The sequence below is a fragment of the Tenrec ecaudatus genome, chromosome 9 (genome assembly GCF_050624435.1).
Source record: "Tenrec ecaudatus isolate mTenEca1 chromosome 9, mTenEca1.hap1, whole genome shotgun sequence".
In the NCBI taxonomy this organism is placed as follows: domain Eukaryota; kingdom Metazoa; phylum Chordata; class Mammalia; order Afrosoricida; family Tenrecidae; genus Tenrec; species Tenrec ecaudatus.
The window spans coordinates 38,915,444-38,937,561 of NC_134538.1; the positions used below are offsets into that span (position 1 = coordinate 38,915,444).

General features: G+C 44.8%; 1 pseudogene; it reads right to left on the reverse strand.

Moving 5' to 3' along the window:
* LOC142457237 (tubulin delta chain pseudogene) lies at positions 1-4,533 on the reverse strand (annotated as a pseudogene).
* Between the last annotated feature and the right edge of the window lie 17,585 nt (positions 4,534-22,118).

Below are 22,118 nucleotides of genomic sequence, written 5' to 3' on the forward strand. Positions count from 1 at the left end.
ACACTCTTGTTCAAGATCAGAGGTTACAGTGACTGGAAATGACCTGCTCTAACAAAGAGAAAGTGTCCAAGAAGTCCTCTTCTTCAATTCCAAATTTTGTGTATTGATGGATGTAGGCTTTTGAAGCAAACACATTCCACGCTTTGCCGACAATCAGATCAAGTGGCTTGACTACGAACTGGCTGTTGCTGACCAATGTGGCAGACTTCTCATACTTGTTGAAGGCTCGTTGAGTTTTCCATACATTAAAAGCATCAACAGGTGCTAACCAGGAAGTATAGAGGGCTGGATCTTTCAATCCCCCCAGATCTGCACTTTGCACATCTTTGCCACGAAGGATGACCAAGTTAGCAATAGAAGTGTTCAAATGAAGCTCCCTGGTGAAAGGTGTTTTGCCAAGAGGAGGCAGTCCTGATACAGGTGGCCGTACTTGCCAGTTGATACCTTCTTCCACGTTTGCATTAGAAATGAGCATCTGTCTCAAATGCTTGAGGAGGCCTGCCCAAGTAAATGTGCTGTATGCCAGTGGGTTCTCAGACATCTGAGGAATGGTCCGCACACCCAGCATCTTGAATTCAGGGTGGGGAACAAGATTCTCCATTAAGTCTCCCAATTTTTTTTCCGGCTGACAGATGTTTATTACCGCCTTGGCACAGTCACTGATGGACGGGGACACACAGACAAGGCGGGCAAGGGCACCCGACCCTCCCCCCCCCCTCAGCCCCCAGGGTGCTTGCACTCAGGCTGAGTGGGGGTGGGGACTCACAGGAGGGACAGCCCTCTGAGGGACCCAATCAACCAAGGAAGTCGTTGGCAGGGTCAGAACACCCACACAGTCAGATGAGGCACAGTTTACAGAGCAGCAAGTTCAAAGCCAACCAGCGCAAAGAGGAGTCCCTCTCTGATCCTGGCTTAGCCACCACAAACATTTGCTGGCCAGGCGCCTCTCCACACAGTGGCAGCAGCGGCTCACCTCGCCTCCAGACTGTCCCTGGCCACCAGGTGTGGCTCAAGAACTGATGCCTCGGCCAGCTGGGGTAGGACAATCTCACAGCAGGTGACCGGGCAGGTCACCTGGGAGACTTGTGTAAGTGGAGAGCTGAACTTGGTCTGCACCCTCACGGACTCCCGGGTGGACACACTGAGTAGCAAGCACCAAGGTGACAGCACAAGAATTCCCTGGGGGCTTTGGGGGTGTGGACATCGCAGCACTAGGGAATATCCCAGGCCAGCTGTCATCTCGGGAACAGGTGAAGTGGGGGAGGGGAAGGGGACCAGCCATCAGGGCTCTTGCTGGACCAGGGGATCTGATATAGGATGAACCACCGCCGTCGGTAGCCATCAGAGGCAGGCAGAGGGAGCTGGAGGTGCCAATTGTCTGAGGGGCCCTGATCTAATCGCTATGACAATTTAATTCTCTACCAGAAGAGGGGCTCTGTAGTGAAGCGTTTGGCTACCAACCAAAAGGGGGCTGGCTGGAGCCCACCCAGCGGCAATCAGCTTCCATAAAGATTTGAGCCAAGAAAACCCTAGGGGGCAACTCTGTCCCAAGGGGCCACTAGGGGTCAGAATCATCTGGACAGCATCTAAGAACAGGAACACGATGGACAGGGGTGTACCTGCATGTTAATTCCTATAAACGAACAGGAAACAGTAAAGCTTGATGAACACCTTCCTGGCCTGTAGAGCACCCAGCATGACATCCTTTCAACAAAACTCTAATTGGGTGACCGAATATCTCTTGTTATCGGATGTATACATAACCTTCTCCCTGGGGAACGGACAACAGAAAAGTGGGTGAAGGGAGACATCAGACAGTGTAAGACATGACAAAATAATAATTTATAAATTATCAAGGGTTCATGGGGGAGGGGGGATGGGCAGGGAGGGGAAAATGAGCTGATGCCAGGGGCTTAGCAAATGTTTTGAGAATGATGAGGGTAATGAACGTACAGATGTGCTTGACACAACTGATATATAGATGGATTATGATAAGAGTTGTATGAACCCCTAATAAAATGATTTTTAAAAAGAAAGGAAGAAAGGTTTGAAATCGCCAGTCACTGCGAGGGAGACAGAGGAAGCCTTCTATGCCCGTAAAGAGTCTTGTCTTACAGGGTCGCGGCGAGTCAGAGTTGACCAGATAGCAGTTACTGAGACTGGGTGCAAGAACAAGCTGGCTGGGAGAAAGTGACAAATCCTGAAAAAAGAATTCCTGCCTGGTCCATGTTGGAAAACATTTCCTTCTATTGAGATAGAAGAGAAGGGGCGGGGGGTGGGGGGTGGGGAGGAATCAGCCTAAAATGAAACACATTGATCTAATTCCACCATGTGAAATTTTAAAATGTGAAGTGTAAAATAAACTTTCTCAAAATATGTACCCCTGGACACATTGTCTGATCAAATACATTTGGAATTTCTGGATTAAAAAAGACTTAATTGATCCATGGGTCCTGCTGCTCCTAGGATGCCTCATTTTAATATGTATGTATATTTTGTTTCATTGTTTTCCTTTTTTTTCTTGCAGAAAAGTATACATATCTTCACCAAGCATCCAGCAGGAAGAAATTACAGAAGACAAAGAGCTTTGCCCATATTCCATATTATTAAAAGGCAGGAATTTAAGGTTTATTGAGTGAAGGGGTCTTGATGCCAGCCTCTGTAACTTCTTCTCAGTACCTGCTGAGCATAACGTAACCCCTCACCTTCTCAAAACCTCTCACAGACACCTTTCCTTTTATTCCCGTTGTAACAAAAATCCTCCTTTATAAAATACAGTTAGCCTAAGGGCGCTTCCTTAGGGTCTCTATGAAACTTTTGTAACTTGCTACATTGCTCAGAAGTAGGCAGGTTGCACGTGGATGGCCAAGTAAAAGGGTCCATAATACTGGGAGTTTTCTCTTAGTTACCAGACTATGAGTGATTAAAATGTAGACCCTGCTACCTAGTTAGTCAATGAAGACTTCCCAAGACTGGCCCAGGGCTCACAGGACCCTCTTGCTCTGTATGTTTTCTCCTGGGCAACAGTTGTTTCACGTGAATGACCTGAAACCCCAGGCAATATAAAGTATCTACATGCGACTCCTCAAAGTGTAAATTCCAAAGCCAAAAGTATGTATGAGGGGTATCCCCAAGAAAAAACCAACAGTACACATCCCATTAACCCCCTCGTCTCCCAACCCCCTCCCTCTGGCTCCTGTGAGCAACTCCTTCTGAATTAGTACAGGCACTGGCCTCACCTGGGAAGGTTCTCACTGGTCACAGTGAATTTTTTCTCTAAAAGCAGTTTCACTTGAACTTCATTTTTTTGTGATGGCCAATTTAAGAGAACAGCATGCAGCTCTGAAATCCCCTCCCCCCCCCCCCCGCTGAGGAAAAATGCCACAGAAACTGTTGTGATGTTGAACACAGCTTACAAGGACAGCGCTATGGGTGTGTGTGTGAAGTGTACAAGTGGTTTTCTCATTTCAAAAAAGATGAAATGTCCATTGATAACAAACCTTGTTTGGAAGGCCTGTCACCTTCCCCAACGGACAAAAATGTAGACTCCTGGTGCATTTGGAGTTCATTCCACCAGGTCAGACTGTTAATTAAGCTTTCTATGGGGGAAAAGATTGTGTAACAGTGCAACAAAAAAAGTCCTGATTTGTGACAGACGGGGGCTGGTTTTGCAACCATGACAATGCACCTGCTCAGGTAGCTATCTCAGTGCACCAGTTTGTGGAAAAAGCCAGCATGCCTCTCTTGCCCCACGGACCTTAATCACCTGACCTTGCTCTGTGTGACTTCTTTTTGTTTCCATGAATGAAGACGAACATGAAAAGCCAGTGACTTGATGAACGTAGACATGAAGAGAAAAACGAGGGAGGTGCTGTTAGCCATCTAAACAGTTGAGTTTGAAAAATGTTTCCAAGAATGGAATTGCAGATTTGACAAATGTATTAAGTGTAAGCTTGTTTTGTTAAAAAATTTAAATACAGAGTTTGAAAATAATTTTTTGTTTTGTTTTTGCATACCCTCTTATATTCTCTCTGTATTCTGATTTCAAGCATAATACCACAAAGACATTCTATTTTGGACTGCTGTGGTTTCCTCACTGGGATACATTTGAAATCAAAACTTTCCTTTCTTCCTTTGACTTGGAGAGGGTAAATTGGCTGCACCCCTGCAGGAGAAAAACAACAACAACAACAACACACCAGCATTTCCGGTTGCATTCCTTTGACTGCTGTAAGACAGAAAAGTTTTTCCTATTATAATACAACTTTTGAATTCCCAGATATCAGGAGTAAACAGAATTAAGAAAATAGAACTACCTTAGGGAAGCTGTGAGATATATATGAATCAGAAACCACAAAATGAAACCTGCTCTGAAGCCATCTGCACCTGCTTCAGTATCTAAATCCTGGGTGGTCCTGTGCACCCCTTGCTGCCCAGCCATCCTCCCTGCAGGGTGGGTTGGTGTCTGGCTCTCAGACTTCCTCTCACTATGTACCTTGCACAGTAACACATGACCATGTCCTCAGCAGTCATGGAGCTCAGCTTCAGGAATAACTGAGTATTTGATGTGTCTGTAGTGATGGAGAGTTGGTTTTTGAAGGGCAGGTTATAATTTGTATTACCATCATAGCATATGAGTCCCACCCACTGAAGTCCCTTCCCAAAAGTGGCAGATGCAGGGCCAGCAGTGACTACTGGTGATGGAGAACCCAGAGACACTGCAGGTGGATTTGTACCCTAGTGCCTGAAGAATAAGTTGCATGTGAGTGATCCTTGCCATTATAAATAGAGAGGGACTGAAGTCAATCTCCCTGGTTTCTTCTGAGGCCACTGTAGAGTAATTATTTTGAATTTATCTGCCTGTTAGTCTGTGATGGAGAAAACCTGATCTCAGCGGTGTGAGGAAAATGTAAAAGGAAAGCAAAGTATGTCTAAGCCCAAAGTTCTCTTGTGTCAGCCCTTCATTGCTCTTTACCTGTCTTGGGCTCCAGAATATTCTGTTGTCTGTAAGTTAACAGGATGTAATTCTCTGAAAGGATCAGGGAATTTTCATTCCCTCACACTTTCCAAAATTCTTTTTTTCCTTTATCTTCAGACACCCTTTAAGCTACATCCTTAAATTCCTTGTGTTGCACGGTGGTAACAGAGAGGCCCCATATTGCACTGTCACTGTTGCCAGGTTACAGAAACAGGTGGATTCGAAAGATTCTAAATTTTATTTTCACATATGTGGGAAAGGAGACTGCGGGAGATAGTCATGGGGGTGTCTCTCTAAATGTTAGCCTCCTTGTCCCTTTGTGTATATAACATATATACACATGCTGGTGGGATAGCTCTTCAGTCAGACACAAATCATAGAATGACGGGCACAAACTGAGTGTGATAGTTAGGTTTATTGTGCAGACTAGGCCTCTGTAGGAACATGTGGATGGAGTTTAATCAGGTCACAGCTTGATTGGAGGGCGACCGAGATAAATACTTTCCAAGGCTGGCCTCCCGTTTCTCTTTCTCCCTGGTTATTGGACCAGCATGCTGTTGCTTGGGCTAATCCTTTGCCTCAACCATGTGCTGCACTACCTGTGGGCTGAGCCAACCTGTGGATTGTGTCTGTCGCCTGGCTGTGCATTGCTAGAACTTGAGGCTCCTTCGAGACCAGCTTTGCCATTCTACTGGTGGTGTTGCTGTTCAGAAATTCCTGGAGCTTGAGACCCCATTGGGGCCTGCTTCACCATGTTCCCACGCTACTACCTGTGGCGGCCCCACCCTACTGTCTGCTGTCAGTGGGCAAACTCTACCTGTCTTGCCTGAGAGCAGATGCCGCTGTTTGCTTCCTTGACCTTGGACCTGCAGCCCTTGTGAATTGTAGGGCTATCAGTATATTAACTGTTCAAAGAAAGTGAGTTGAACTGAGCCCTCTGTACTGCTGTGTGGGCTAACTAGCTGTTATACTCCCTCTCACTACATAGATCTATCTATCTATCTATCTATCTATCTATCTATCTATCTATCTATCTATCTATCTATCTAATCACAAGTGTCCTGATTTTGTTTCTCTAGAGATCCCTGCCTAACACACTGGGGTAAATAAAATTTTGGTTTAACATGGATCTTGTGTTACAGAGCTGCCATTACATAGGAACCCTACATTTCAGAGGAGACAGGCTTGATTTGTAGGTCCTGGTTCTTAGAGAGAGTGTAATGTGATCACATGAGTTTATATAATCTCCGGCATGCAAACCATGGTAAACACATCCATAGCAGGAAGGGATCGTACTGGAGACATACACGTAATGGGGATGGGGATGAGCTAGGTGTATACACACAATAGGAAAGGGAGGGACTAGAGGTATACATGTGACAGGAAGATACATAGACGGTACATATGTAACAAGATGGATGGACTGTAGTCAAGGTGGCAGCCTAAACTTGGTCGTCTCTGAGCTGGCTTGACCTTAGGTGTCTTTGAGTTTTCCTCCAGGGGAATCATCTATGATCCTTATCAGAAGGGAGTGGGCTGTACTTAGGGTGGGGCAGACAATAGGGTCTGATTGCTCTTGATGACAGACACCCTTCAGGCAGATAGCCTTCAAGCAGTTGACCTGCAAGCACCTAGTAAGTGACCATGTGTTTGCAAACATCTCCTTAAATTTGGCATTATTATGGGAGGACATTGAGGGGAATGACTTACTTTTTAGGAGAATGTTATTGGAACATATCTCCAGTTTACGATTGTGAAGGTTCCCTTCTCAGAAGCCCTGGCCTCGAAGACCCCTTAACATATGAATGTTGAGAATTTGTCCGCATGCACTCTTTCCCAGGTTCTGTTTCCCACACAAGTTCACCTGTGTGGATTCAAAACTTAAATGTCCCTAACACTCATCATAACCCTAGGTCTAAACCGAGCCCTACCATTACCCTTAAACCTAAAGCTACCAGTAACCCTAACCCTAAACTCAAGCAAAGGTCTAATCTTTTTTTAAAAAATCTTTTTATTGGGGCTCATAAGGCTCTTATCACAATCCACACATACATCAATTGTATAAAGCACATCTGTACATTCTTTGCCCTAATCATTTTCAAACCATTTGCTCTCCACTTAAGCCCTTTGCATCAAGTCCTCTTTTTGACCCTCCTTCCCTGCTCCCCCCTCCCTCATGAGCCCTTGATAATTTATAAATTATTATTTTGTCATATCTTGCCCTGTTCGACGTCTCCCTTCACCCCCTTTTCTGTTGTCCGTCCCCCAGGGAGGAGGTCACATGTAGATCCTTGTAATCGGTTCCCTCTTTCCAACCCACTCACCCTCTACCCTCCCCGTATTGCCACTCACACCCCTGGTCTTGAAGGGATCATCCGCTCTGGATTCCCTGTGCCTCCAGCTCCTATCTGCACCAGTGTACAACCTCTGCTCTATCCAGACTTGCAAGGTAGAATTCGGATCATGGTAGTTGGGGGTGAGGAAGCATTTAGGAACTGGAGGAAAGCTGTATTCTTCATCAGTGCTACATCGCACCCTGACTGCCTCATCTCCTCCCCTAGACCCTTCTGTGAGGTGATATCCAGTGACTGACAAATGGGCTTTGGGCCTCCACTCTGCGCTTCCTCCTTCATTCACTGTGGTAAGATTTTTTTTTTTTCTGATGATGCCTTATACCTGATCCCTTCCACACCTCGTGATTGCACAGGCTGGTGTGCTTCTTCCATGTGGGCTTTGTTGCTTCTGAGCTAGATGGCCGCTTGTTTACCTTCAAGCCTTTAAGACCCCAGACGCTATCTCTTTTGATAGCCAGGCACCATCAGCTTTCTTCACCACATTTGCTTGTTCACTTGCTTTGGCTTCAGTGGTTGTGTCGGGAGGGTGAGCATCATAGAATGCCAATTTAATAGAAGAAAGTATTCATGCATTGAGGGATGCTTGAGTAGAGGCCCAAGGTCCTTCCACCACTTTAATACTAAACCTATAAATATAGGCACATAGATCTATTTCCCCACCCTCATATATATATTTGCATATGTACATATCTTTGTCTAGACCTCTATAAATGCCCTTTGCCTCCAAGCTCTTTCCTCTACTTCCCTTGACTTTCCTCCTGCCCCACTATCATGCTCCATCTCCACCTGGGTTATAGCTATATCTCTTCGTTGCCTTACCCTTGATCATTCCTTACCAGGCCTCCCCCTCCCACCTCACCACCAATTTGGACCCTTTGTTGTTCCCTTGTCCCTGGGTTTGTTAACCCCACTTCCTTACTCCCACGTCCCCCTATCCCAAGTCCCCCCGGAACTGTCGGTCCTGTTGTTTTTCCTCCTGATACTTCATCCTGCCTATCTTATTTAGACAGACCTGTGGAGATAATAACATGCACAGAAACAGAGGAAAGACAGAGGAAAGCCAAGCAACAGTATACAACAAAACAACAACAACAAACCACTGACAAAGAACAAAACAAAAGACATCAAGAAAGAAAAGCTTGTAGTTAGTTCAAGGATTGCTTGTTGGCCTTTAGGAGTGTTCTCCAGTCCAGTCTGTTGGGGCACCATGCCCTGGCCCCAAAGTCCATTTTCAGCATTCCCTGGGGACCTTGTCGCTCCATTCCCTTGTTGTTCTGCTGCACTCCCCCAGTGCTTTGTCTCGGTGTGGTGGGATCAGTTTTGGCACAATTCCCACACTGTGTCTCCAATGCTATCCCCTGCAGGGCCATGGGTCAGTGAGGGACATCATATCTCATAGTGGGGCTGGCCATGTGGTTGTTCAGTTCTTTTGCTTCATCATTTCTCCTACCGCTTTTGCTTCTTTTGTTCTAAAGCAAGTTTCAGAGATTCTTCTGACATCTGCTTTGATCTTTTCTTTCTTTTTAATGACTTTTCCAGTTCTGTATGTGTGATGGCCTTGATGCCATCTCACAAGTTGTGTGGTCTTCTGTCATTAGTATCCAATGTGTTGAATCCATTCTTGAAATAGTCTTTGATTTAAATAGAATGGATTCAATACTATAATTTGGCTTTCCTGACTTGTTTTGATTTTGTTTAAGTTCAGTGTAAACTTCCATGAATTGTCCATATGGAAGTTCCAACCTAAATTTAGAGACTGTTTCAGGAATAAGTTTGATGTAGTTGGCCCCTGATTTTATTCAGACAGATGATATTGAGCCCTTCCATTGTCTCTTTCCACAGATGTAGTCTACTTGATTCTTGTTTATTCCATCTGGAAGAACCCGCATGCATAGCTGTCATTTATGTTGTTGAACAAAAGTAATCGCAGTGAATAAGTGATTGATCTTATAAAGTTTTATCATGTGCTCTCTGGCATAATTTCTATCATCAAGGCCTTATTTTTAAACCAGACTTGGTGGTGTAGTGGTTATGTGTTGGGGTGCAGTCCACAAGGTTAGCAGTTCAAAACCACTAGCTGTCCCAAACAGCAGCTTTAGGCCTTTCTCTTCTTGTAGAAAGAGTTATAATTTCAGAAACCCACAAGGAGAACTCTACCCTATCCTAAGGGTTACTATGAGTTGGCATTGACTAGATAGAAGTGAGTTTTGAGTTATCCTTCATCTTTGCTTGCCACATTTACATCCAATAATCAATAATTACCAACATATCTTGATTGCAACTTGGATTAATGTCAGATTTATTAAACCCTTCAGGCATACTTCCTGGTTTCCTGGAGCCCAAACCCCAGTGCTTTCTGAATACCTGCACAGTAAGTTAAAAATTACATAGCTCTTTAACAAATGGAAGCGCACATAAATTCACCCAATCCCTTGTCTTACCTCACCATTTTTTGTGAATATGTATAAATTACCTCTCTGTTTCCCTGTAATTCTGAAAATATCTAGGTATTTAAAGAGCCTAGGAATCTTCTTGGATCCTTGCTCAGGGCTTCTCAACAAAGTTATTTTCTTTCTTTCTTAAAAAAGATAGTATATCTAGAGATTGGATTTCTGTGCACATTATGGGTAGGGACACTTTTTGGTTAATTTACAGCTCAGTAAAACCAACTGACAGACAAGTAGTCTAGTGAGGGTGATAGTGTTGTTATTGTTGGGAGGTGCCATTGAATTGGCTCCTACCCATAGTGACCCTATTCAAAACAGAATTAAATGCTGCATGGCCCTGTACTGTCCTCACAATTGATCCTACGCCTGAGCGCATTGAGACAACTACTGTGACAATACCTTTCCTTGAGGACCTTGCTCTTTTTTGCCATCCCTCCACGTCACTCAACATGATGTCCTTCTCTAGAGCCTGGTCTCTCCTGATAATATGTCCAAAATATGTAAGATGAAGTCCTGCTATCCTTGCTTCTAATGAGCACTCTGGCCTTATTTCTAAGACAGGCCCGTTTTACCTTTTTTTGGCCATAGTGCTTTCAATATTAGTTTCTAGCACCACAATTCAAGTTCATCTATTCTTCTTAGTCCTTCCTTATTCAGTGTCCAACTTCCACATGCATATGATGCAGTGGAGGGTACCATGGCTTGGGTCAGGCACCTTAGTCCTTAAAGAAACATCCTTGCTCTTCAGTACTGTAGCAAGGTTTTGTGCAGCTGATTTAACTACTGTAATACATCGCATTTATCTCTTGCTGCTGCTTCCACGAGCATTTATTGTTGTTCCAAGTAAGACAAAATCCTTGACAATTTCAACCTTTACTCCATTTATCAAGATGTCACCTCCTGGTACAGTTGTGAGGATTTTGGCCTTCTTTACACTGAGTTGCAATCCATACTGAAGGCTGCAATCCTTGATCTTCATCAGCAAGTGCTTCAGTTCCTCCTCACTTTCAGCAAGTAAACGTGTGTCATCTGCTTATCCAGGTTCTTAGTAAGCCTTCCCCCAATTGTGATGCTGCACTCTTCTTCATAAAGTTCAGCTCTCCGGATATTTGCTCAGCATGTAGATTGAACAAGTACGGTGAGAAGAGGCAACCCCGCTGCACAACTGTCCTGATTTTAAACCATGCAATATCCCCTTGACCTGTTTTCACACTGCCTCTTGATCCACGTACAAGTTCCACATGAGCCCAATGAAGTGTTTTAGAATTCCCATTGTTTTCAAGGTTTTCCGCAGCTTATTATGATCCATGAAGTCAAATGCCTTTTCATAGTCAATGGAATGCAAGTAAGCATCTTTCTGGTATTCTCTGCTTTGAGCCAAGATGACCTGACATGAGCAATGTGATCAATATAGAATAATAGTGTACTGAAAATTAAGAAGGATATCCATGCATTACATTGAATAATGTTATGTACATGCAACATGCTTAGTAAGTATGAAATAGTATTTAGGGGCAATGCAAAGCCTGGACAAGTGAAGTTATTCTACGTTTGACAGTGTCCTTTTAAAAACAAATGTCACAGGTTGATGGTCAGCTAGATAAAAATCTAGTGTCAACTGACGTGCTTTATTTGATCCAAAATATTTGAACCAGGCACTTTTATTTGATCTCAACCATAAAATAAAAGATAATCTAGACCAGTCTTGATTTTCAATTTAAAATCTTTGGAGAGTAGACATGAGCTGTGACAGTGCTAGGCTGGAGCCGAGCAGCTATGAACGAATCCACATGCCACAGCCCTTGCACTTGGCATGGCTGCCTCTGAGCGCGTGTCGCTATTGATGCTACTGGTCTGGCCCCTGTGGGCTTTGCGGTTTACAACCTCTGTCTCAAAGCACTGTGTCTAGTTTGGACCTGGGATGTAAAGGAGTTGGAACAGACCAACAATAAGAAAAGACTAAAGGGATCGATACATTTAAATTTAATGGCCTGTTTTTTAAAAATCATTTTATTAGGGGCTCATACAACTCTTATCACAATCCATACCTATACATATATCAGTTGTATAAAGCACATCTGTACATTCTTTGCCCTAATCATTTTCTTTTTTTTTTTTTTTACATTTTATTAGGGACTCATACAACTCTCATCACAATCCATACATATACATACATCAATTGTATAAAGCACATCCGTACATTCCCTGCCCCAATCATTCTCAAAGCATTTGCTCTCCACTTAAGCCCTTTGCATCAGGTCCTCTCTTTTTTCCCCTCCCTCCTGCTCCCCCCTCCCTCATGAGCCCTTGATAATTTATAGATTGTTATTTTGTCATATCTTGCCCTATATGGAGTCTCCCTTCCCCCCTTCTCTGCCGTCCATCTCCTAGGGAAGAGGTCACATGTGGATCCTTGTAATCAGTTCCCCCTTTCCAACCCACTCACCCTCCACTCTCCCAGCCTCGCCCCTCACACCCCTGGTCCTGAAGGTATCGTCCACCCTGGAGTCCCTCTGCCTCCAGCTCCCATATGCACCAGTGTACAACCTCTGCCCTATCCAGTCCTGCAAGGTAGCATTCGGATCATGGTAGTTGGGGGAAGGAAGCATCCAGGATCTAGGGGAAAGCTGTGTTCTTCATCAGACTACATCGCAGCCTGACGGACCCATCTCCTCTCCTAAACTCCTCTATGAGGGGATCTCCAGTGTAATGACCTGTTTTAGATAGAAGTAAATGTGATCAGTGGGCTTTGGCTGTGTGCCTTGTTTCCTGGCTGGAGCAACCCTGGAAATAGCTCAGGCTACGAGTGTGCTCACAAAGCCCTGGCTCCTGCTTCTGCTCCCACTGTCAGCTCTGCAGGCCGAGGGTCCCTGTGCATGGCAGGGAGAGAAGGAGGGCTGGCTTCCCTTGGGCACCACATGGGCCCGCGCATGGAAGACGCCCGGGCTTCTCCAGGGGCTGCCCAAGGAGCTGGGTAGCATGAGCTGCACCTGTGGGGCAGTTAGCAAGCCAACAGGAGAGACAAAGGCACCAGCAAGTGACATCGTTCCCGGTGGCCATTCTGGATATGTTCCAAGTCAAAGCTTCTTAAGCTGTGGGCTGCAACCCCATCTGGGGATCCCCTAACTGGATGCGGGGTTGTGAACAATTTGGCGAGAGTAAAAGGCTTCTGAATATGCCACGACCAAAAATTAATTCAAAATCAAACTTGTAATGAAGGTGAGGGGTTTCTGGCAGTGCGTGGCAGCCAGCGTTGCAAATTTCTCGGGTGAGAAGCAGTTAAGAGTGAGGAAAGTGTGCGAGTAATCAGGCACGTTTTCTGGTGAAGCTGGGAACAGCTCACACCATTTGGGATATGTTTATGGGGCCCTGGCGGTGCAGCTACGCTGTAGGAGAATGATGTGCTGTTTGCTTTTGTAAATATGGTTGTCTGGAAAGCCCTGTGGGGAAGTGCTAGGCTATTCTCTGGGGTCTCTATGAGCCGATCAATTTTTTAAACAGTTTTATTGGCAAATAATTAAAAAATCACACAATTCAATAATTTACTCATATCAAGAAGAGTTGTACAATCATCACTACAGTCAGTTCTAGAACATTTTCTTCATTTAAAAATCATTTTATTTGGGGCCCATACAGCTCATCATAATCCATACATCCATTGTTTAAAGCACATTTGTACATTCGGTGACCTCATCATTCTCAAAATATTTGCTCTCCACTTAAGCCCCTGGCATCAGCTCCTAATTTTTCCTCCTCCCTCCCAGCTCCCCACTCCCTCATGAACCCTTGATAATTTATTATTTTGTCATATCTTACATTGTCCAACATCGCCCTTCACCCATTTTTCTGTTTTCTATCCCCCAGGGAGGAGGTTATATGTAGATCCTTGTAATCAGTTCCCCCTTTCTATCCCACCTTCGCTCCACCCTCCTGGTATCGCCACTCTCACCACTGATCCTGAGGGGTCCAGAGTGCCCTGGATTCCCTGTGTTTTCAGTTGCTATCTGTACCAGTGTACATGCTCTGGTCTGGCCGGATTTGTAAGGTAGAACTGGGATCATGATAGTTTGGGGGGAGGTGCATTGTCTTCATTCTGGCACTCACCGTTATTAGCTTTCCATTTCCACCCAACCTTCCCTGCCACAGCCTCCAACTGATGGCAATGGGTCTGGATTTCTACACGCACTTTCGCTTTCCCGGGAATGCTCCTCCAGTCAAGTGCGAAGAAACAAACTTTTGCTGCACTCTTTTTTTCTAGGGACACTGACCAAGCGCATATCTTCACTGACAACAAGTGGTAAAATCCCCAAAAACAGAGAACACAATAAAATAAGATCACTCACACTCCTACCGCACAGGGCTCACCACTGTGATTTCAAGGGAGTGTTAGCTGATGAAGCTGCTCCCTCGCTCTCCTGTCTCCTCTCCTCCTTCCTCCCCGCAGCCTTTCTTCTTGGCAGGGGGAGGATTGGGTGAACTGAAACTGAGAAGTCACTTGGGAAGATATGACTGAAAGATGGCTGAAAAGAAGGAGCTTTTGTAATGAAGATGTGGAGTAAGAAGAAAACAAATTAAACCGCAGCAGCACAGGAGAAGTTAGGTACACGAAAAGCTTCAAGGTTGCCTGGAGGGGTCTGCCCTGGGGGCGCCCCACTGGCCTGCAGAAAGCTTGGGCGGAGGGCAGGAAGAACAAGGACCACCGTGGAAGGCCCCTTTCTGGGGAAAGAGACATTAGCTAGGAAATGCAAAGCACCTGGCCATCCCCTCACAGAGAGGTCCCAGGGAAGACATGAGCCAGTACAGCACGGATGAAATACAAACTTTCCTCTGTCTCTTTAATGCTTCCTTCCTCCCACTATCATGACCTCAATTCTACTTTACAAATCAGATTAGACCAGAGAATGCACACTGCTACAGATACGAGCCTGAAACACAGGGAATCCAGGACAGATAAACCCCTCAGGACAAACAAGGAGAGCAGAGATACCAAGAGGATTAGGGGAGGGTGGGGGGAGAAAGGGGGAATTGATCACAAGGATCAATCTAGAACCCCCTCCCAGGGGGATGAATAACAGAAAAGTAGATGAGGGGCTATGGAGGACAATGTAAGATATGAAAATAATAATCCGTAACTTATCAAGGGTTCGTGAGGGAGTGTGGGTCGGGTAGGGAGAGGGAATAAATGGGGGGGATTGATATCAGGGGCTCAAGTGGGAAGAGAATGCTTTGAAAATGATGATGGTGGCATATATGCAAATGTGTTTGACACGCTGGATGAATGTATGGATTGTGATAAGAGATCTAAGAGCCCCCTATAAAAGTATTTAAAAAAAAGAAGAGGGAGAAATAAAAGGGGAGAGAATGCAAATTGAATTGACTGGGTTTACAAAAACTCCTATATGGTTAATTGTACTTTCCATTTTGGTTTGGCAGTGGAAGGAAAGGAATTGTAAATCAATATGAACAATATGTAAATGTGTTTGTAATAATACACCTGTGAGTGTCAAATGATGCCCCTGGTCTGAGGGCATAGTGCTCTATAAGGGGTAAGTGATAAAAGCAAAAACAATTCACTGCTAGGCTAAACACTAACTTGTTGGTATGGTTTGTTAATTATTTCTGGAGGTGACTTAGGATGAATGACAATAAAAGTTTGGGAGAATAAGTTTTTGATTGACCCCAAAATGATTTTGCTGCAAAATTCAAATGTGGTGAGCATAATGTGGAGTTTATCCTCCTCTAGAGAACTCTAGGTTTTCCTATCCCATTTGCATCAATAGCAAGATAATTTATCTTGATTACAGGGAGTACTGAAGGGAGTAATTGTCATGTGCTGCTTATTATAGTGCTTCTAAGTAAATCAAAAACTCCAAAGATACAGAGGTTTGAAAGTCAGCCATAGGGCATGCACACTTGCATGTGTTTCGATGATCAATAGTAAATGATCCATGGACTAGAAATGCTTTCTTAGAGTGACCGTAATTGTTTTTATTCCTCTCTTTTCCAGCTCATTTACAATCAGCTTTTAAAAACAAGTCTGAACCTGGGCGCCTTTTCCCCAAAAAGAGGCTCTGGATCCTGACACTGGGCCCAAGGTACCAGGAATCCCTTTGGGAATGAGTCCAGTCTCACAGGTGACCCCATGGTGGCCTCTACATCCAGCTCTCAGGTGCAAACACACACACCTTGCATAGGGTTTGTTTGTTTTATAATTGGAATTCATTGCCAGCATTCAAAAACCAGGAGCTATCACATGAATGAACAGATCTCTCAGGTCTTTTTTAAAAATCAGAAAGCTGGTCACATTGGGTCTTCACTGCCATGTATAGGTAGGAGGGGATAAGAAGCAGAAATGGAGGACAGGTGCCCTCTCTTTCAGTTTGGAGGGCCGGGTCTCTCCCTTAGGTGAAGCACGCATGCACACGTCCTCGCCCCCTGTCCAGTTCCACAGCTTGCTCTCTTTCGGCAGGCGCTCTCCTTGGGTCCCAGCACTTCTCGCTGGGGTTCTGGGCCTCCTCTTAACCAGCCATTTTCCCACGTGGTTTTTCAAACTCCTCCAAAGCGGCCATTTTCAGTTGTGAACTCTCCCCGCACACCATGAGGCCTTCCATACTTTCTAGAGATAGCATGTGTATCTGCATGTAGCACATTCAGATTGTAGTGTATTACCTGAAACTTCCCTTTCCCTCCTAAAAGTTACTTAGATTTACAAAAATGCTTCTGCCCCGTGAATTCTTTCAGCATTGAGAAGCAGGAACAGGGGGAACCCCTCTGAGAAACCTACACCATGACCCTCTCTCCTAAATGGGGTGGGCTCCACAGGCATATTGGTCCCCTCCCTTCTGTCTCATCTCTTCTATCTTCCAGGACACATAGCATTTCAACTTAGGACCTTTACTCTATCCTCCATCATTTTAGTTCCTTGCACTTCCATCTGTCACTATGCTCAGAAAAAATGAAGGCTTCTCTTCATGATCCAGTCATCTGAGAAAGGGCGAGGTTGTCACAAACTTCATCACTGTCATCAGAAACCTCATCCTCATCTAGCCTTGTCTCCCAACCTGCGGCCCTTCCTAAATTCGCTGATGTGCTTTTTGACAGACCATCTACTGAACAACTTCGTATCTTCATCAGCTCTGTTCAACAGGTAGAGAACTTGGAGGGCTTGGGTTAGGATGTCTGCTTTCTGAAGCACTGCCTCTTCTTTTGTGTCCCTCTGGCTGAGAAGAAAGGCTAGAATAAGATGCGGGTAGGTAGTGTGCAGTTACTAAAAGCAGGAACATTCACAGGGACTCTAGTCCTCTGACTCAACCCTCCCAAGAGATCAAACGCAGCCCTCTGGAGGGTCATGAGGCCTGCTGCACATGAGACGATGCATTGTCTAAGTTTATAGACATGGTATTTACCTTCTTAAGACTCTGTTTCCTGATCTGTTTGGGTGGGTAAAGCTTTCAGGAAGGCCGAAAGAATGTGTGGTAGAGACCAAGGTGTCTAATACTTCCACCATATGAACAAGCAACTGGATCACTCTCTAGTTCTCTGTTCCAACTTTCTCTGCACTGTCTAGTGGAAAGGAGTAGCCTGGAGTCCCGTTCGAGGAATCTTCATATGGCTTGAGGGTTCAAGAAGGACCATAGGCCTAGATGCAAAACTGTTCCAAGTAGCAACCTGTGTACCCATTTCCTTCAGTGACATTGGGGAAACTTTACTGCACTCAGTCCAGGAGCAGTAGTAAGAGGTGGTACCGAGAAAGCACCTGCTGTGTAGGCTTACAGTTGATGCATCTGCTGTGTTGGATACCTCTGGCTCCCCTTTGGATCCAAGCATCACTCCCACAAACCTTTCTAGAGGCTTTGACCTGTGTCACATGATAATACCTTTTTTGGAAAAACTCCTCTTCAATGAAGGCTTACGAGAGACACAGGGGGTGGTGACATTGTCTGGGGCTTGTAAGGCTCTGCGGTGCCCTGGTGACCCTGCTCAATTGCCCCTTCTTCCTCCACCAATCCAGGATTCTCATTCAGACTCATTTGGTTTGGCTCCCTTCCAAACCTCATTTCCTTTAGCAGAGCACATTGCCTCGCCTCCTTTGTCTGGTCATGAATCGTATTTGACAGGGGTCCGCAGTCATGCTTTCACTTTTGGTGTCCAAGATCTGGGAGCCAATTCAATGTCTTCCTGTCTTTCTTTGGCACCACACTACAGAAAGGATATGGGTGCGGTTATGGTCATTGTGCTAATTTCAATGTAGTAGTGGGTATAAATGATATCGCACTAAATTTGCAGCAACTGTAATGTGACTCGAAAACACCTGTGGTTTCTATTGATGGCAAAGTCACAGAGACAACTTCATTTCAGTTAGACGTTAGAGAACATCATGACCATTTTCTTCAGCACAGTGAATTATTTAACACGGCATTTCTAGCCATGGTCTTTGTTATTCCCACCAAACCTCTTCCTGATGGGTCTCAGTCAGGGTAGAGACCAAGGGACCATGTGTGGGGAGATGCTGATAGGATTCAGTTATGAGTGACTGCTGATTGTGACTGCCATCTTGTTGGGTATAAAATGAACCATCTCAGAATAAGAAGGTGTTGGGGGAGGATCTTATTAACCTCTGTCCATTGAAAAGAGCCAGAAACGAGTCCTTTGGACCTTGAGATCCCTGTGTATTGAAACTCCTTGATCCAGGAGGGGCAGTCAATGAGTGACAGAGGAATGATGCAGCAGAATCAAGAGTCAAAGAATGAGACATGGCAGTGGACTTCCCAGCCCATGGAGGAAATCAAGCTGAGTGCCATTGGTTGCCTAGTGGAATGAGATTTCGCCAAGCATATAATTAGAGGAGCTAGGTTTGCTGATTCTCAGAGCTAGAGCTGAGTGGCTTTGAACTGAGGCTTGCAGTGGAGTGGCATGCCCTTTTGCATTTATTGTCATCCCTGAAGAACTTTGTCACATTGCATGAGCAGGGTAGAGGCTAAGGGACCCTGTAGCTGAGAGACCAAAGACCAGAGAGAGGCCTGCCTGCAGGCAGTCCCTGCTAAATAATTGTATCCTGAGCATTTGTAGCCTATTAACAACTCCCATAATCTTGAATGTTGTCTGTGAGCTCTGTGTGGCCATGACAGGGAATGACCAGCACAGAGGCTAGAGAGTGCTGTGGGAGGGATGGCTGGTATTCGAAATGACAAGGACAGTTGGAGGGCGGAGGCATGTCAGACCCCGGCCTCCTAGAAGCCGGCTTATAGCAGGTGATGCGGATGGCGGTGATTCTCCATCCCCTCTGTGAAGCCACCAGAGAGGGATGAAACGTTCTACTTCCATAAAGATGTACAGTCTCAGAAATGAACAGGGCCAGTTCTACTTTGTCCCACAGCATTGCCTTCAGTCGGAATTGACAGGATGGCAGTGAGTTGTGAAGCCAGAGGGGTCTTGGTGGTGTAGTGGGTTATATTTTGGGCTGCTAAGCACAAGATCAGCAGTTCAAACCCACCAGTTAGTCCAAGGGAAAATCATGAGGCTTTTTACTCCTATGAAGATTTATAGCCTTGAAGTACAGAGAGCTGAATGAAGGTCGAACATGATAGTGAGACAGGAGGAAAGTAAAAGGAAATAGAGGAAAGAACTAGCAGGCAAAAGATATTTATAGAGGTATAAACATAGGCATGTACATGTATAAATTTATTAATATATAACGACAGGGGTATAGGTCTATGTACATATATTTATAGGTTAGGTATTAGTTGTCCTTCAATGCAAGAACACTTTGTCCTAATCACCTGGCATTCTGTGATGCTCACCTTTCCAACATGATTGATGAAGACAAAATGGGGGTATGAGCTAATGTGGTGAAGAAAGTTATGGTGCCTGGCTATTACAAGATATAGCATTGGGGTCGTAGAGACTTGAACTTAAACAAGCGGCCATCTATCAGGGAATCAACAAAGCCACATGGAAGAAACACATCAGCCTGTTTGATCACAAGGTATTGATGGGATTAGGTATCAGGCATCAGAAGACCCCAAATAAACAACCATTTCTATGTGAATGAGGGGAGTTGGACTGGAGATTCAAAGCCCATCTGTAGACAATTGGACATCCCCTCACAGAAGGGTCACATGGAAGGGATGAGCCAGCCAGGATGCAGTACAGCACCAGCAAAATATACAACATGCCTCTAATTCTTTAATGCTTCCTCCCCCCACTATCATGACCCCAGATCTACCTTACAAATCTGGCTAGACCAGAGAATGTACACCGGTACAGATAAGAGCTCCGAATACATAGAATCCAGGACAGATAAATCGCTCAGGTCAAAAAATAAAAGTAGCGATACAATGAGGGCAGGGGGAAGCTGGGAGAGAAGGGGAGAAAGGAGGAATTGATCACAATGATGGACATACAACAACTGCCCCCTGCCCCGCCCAGCAGGATGAACAACAGAAACATGGGTGAAGGGAGACAGTGGATGGTATAAAATATGAACATGAAAATAATTTGTAAGTTATCAAGGATTCAAGAGGGTGGGAGGGATCGGGGGAGGAAGCAGTCAAAAAAGGAGTTGATACCAAGGGCTCAAGTAGAAAGAAAATGTTTGGAAATGATGATGGGAACCTATGTACAAATGTGCTTGACACAATTGATGCATGGAATGTTATAAGAGCTGTAAGAGCCCTCAATAAAATGATTTATTAAAATTTAAGAAAATAATAAAAATAAAAGATTTACAGCCTCAGAAATAGGGAGACGTTCTACAGGGTTGCTATGGTTGGGATCAACTTGATGGCAATGAGTTCAGACTTGAGTTGTGAAGCCAGAGAACTGACACATCACTTCTTAAAAATTCCCATGGAAGGTTACAGACTCAATGGCTTCTTTCCATGAAAGCCATTCTCGGTGGGGTCTTTGAATTCCAGCTTACCCTCCTTAGTCAGGCTCTACCACCTTCCCATTCCATCTCTTGCCACCCTTCCTCATGGCCTCTGCCCCAGCAGAGTCCTTCTGGCAGTGCCTCCTTGGACATGTCAAACTCTTGCTATGTCAAAGTCTTTATACCTCTTTCCCTAGTGCGTAGAATGTTCATCCCACTCTTTACATCTCAGTTCAAGTGCCACTTCTTCACAATGACCTTTTCTGATGTTTCAGGCTAGATCAGATCTTTCCTGTTATTCTTGCTGTGAAATATAGTTCCTTGATTTGATAATACTTAGCAAAATTTTTAATTAGTCACCAAACAAATAAAAACACAATCACACATCTACCCACACAAACTTTCAGCATCATGGGTATAGGTCCGCATCTGGTTTGTTCTTCACTGTAAACCCAGAACATGGCCGTGTTTGTCACCCAGGAGAAGACCAGTAAATTAATGATTATAAAATGAATGACTCACAGGCTGACAGATCGTCTAATTCATCTTTGTTTGTCAGTGTTTAACGCCATGCTTGGTAGATAGGCAGTGCTCATCTAATGGGAACCGAATGAATTCAAGGCTACCTGATGGGGTAGAAGTTTTTCAGAAGACAGTGATGGAGCTATCAGGGCCTAGCCTAGCCCTGGACCATCTCCCAGAGTTCAACTGCTTAATTCCCTCAATGTTTCTTTTTCTTTAAAAAATTCTGTCCGGGGGGACTTGGGGTGGGGGGGTAGGGGGGTAAGGAAGTGGTGTTAACAAACCCAGGGACAAGGGAAAAACATGGGACCCCAAATGGTAGAGAAGGGGGAGTGGCAGGCATGGTGGGAAATGATCAAGGGTAAGGTTGCTTAGAGAAGAGGTATACTCTAGCCCAGGTGGCAATGAAGCATGGTAGTAGGGCAGGAGGAAAGTCAAGGGAGATGGAGGAAAGAGCTAGGAGTCAAAGGGCATTCATGGAGGTCTAGACAAAGACATGTACATGCAAATATATATAGGAAGATGGGGAAATAGATCTATGTGTCTATATTTATAGGTCAAGTATTAAGGTGGCGGAAGGACCTTGGGCCTCTACTCAAACACTCCCTCAATGCATGAATACCTTCTTTTATTAAATTGGAATTCTATGATGCTCACTCTCCCGACACAACGGCTGGAGCCAAAGTGTGTGAACAAGTAAATGTGGTGAAGAAAGCTGATGGTGCCCGGCTATCAAAAGAGATAGTGACTGGGGTCTTAAAGGCTTGAAGATAAACAAGCGGCCATCTAGCTCAGAAGCAACAAAGTCCACATGGAAGAACACACCAGCCTGTGTGATCGAGTGGTCCCAAAGGGATCAGTTACCAGGCATCAAAGAACAAAAAATCATATCATTGACTGCACACCTCCATGATAGGATCGCTGAAGACAAATGGGTGCATAAGCAA